This window comes from Piliocolobus tephrosceles, chromosome 21, assembly GCF_002776525.5.
Source record: "Piliocolobus tephrosceles isolate RC106 chromosome 21, ASM277652v3, whole genome shotgun sequence".
NCBI lineage: Eukaryota > Metazoa > Chordata > Mammalia > Primates > Cercopithecidae > Piliocolobus > Piliocolobus tephrosceles.
Window position 1 is genome coordinate 9,640,737 of NC_045454.1, and position 810 is coordinate 9,641,546.

The window sequence follows — 810 nt, forward strand, 5'->3', positions numbered from 1 at the left end:
CACGGGGCCTGTGCGTGTTTCACGAGGTGAGGCGGGGAGGATGCGGGGAGCGAGTGCGACCCTGGCCGGGCCCGCATGGCGGATGGAACATCGATGCTCAGAGAGGCGGAAATGGCGGATGGAACATCGATGCTCAGAGAGGCTCAAACTCCCGCGCAGTGGTGAGGCCCTGGCTTCTCTGCTTCTCCAGATCCCTGCTCTGCGCCTAGTGTGCGCGTCGCCCGACCTCGGCTGATACAGCAGCAGCACTGCAGGCTCAAGAATCCGTAAGGATGAAGCAAGAGAATCGCTTGAACCCAGGAGACAGAGGTTGCAGTGAACCGAAATCGTGCCACTGCACTCCAGTCTGGGTGAGAGTGAGACTCCATCTCAAAATAAATAAATAAATAAATAAGGAATCCACTGGGGTTGGGTGGGGAAGGTACAGGCTGTGGTCAGAGCCACGTTTCTGCAGGGTGGCCCCGCAGTGGTGGCCAGACACTATCCCAGGGCCAGGGGCTAGTGGGACAGGGACTCAGAAATGACCTGCTCATGCCCACACTGGATTATGATCACATCCCGCCCGCCTCAGGTCGGCACTGCCTGTTCCTTGAAGGTCGGGGTCTACCTCCCTGTCCACCATGGTGCTGCCTCAGTTTACCCGTTTCTCCATGTGCCCCCCACCTTGCTGACATTGTCATCCCTTGCCTTTACCTAACTGCACCTCTCTGTGTGGCGCTCTCTCTCATTTCTGTCCTTCTGGCTCCCCGTCTCGCCCCAGTTTTGGTCTCCATCTGATCTGGAGTTCTCATGTCTCCCCACCTAAGTCTC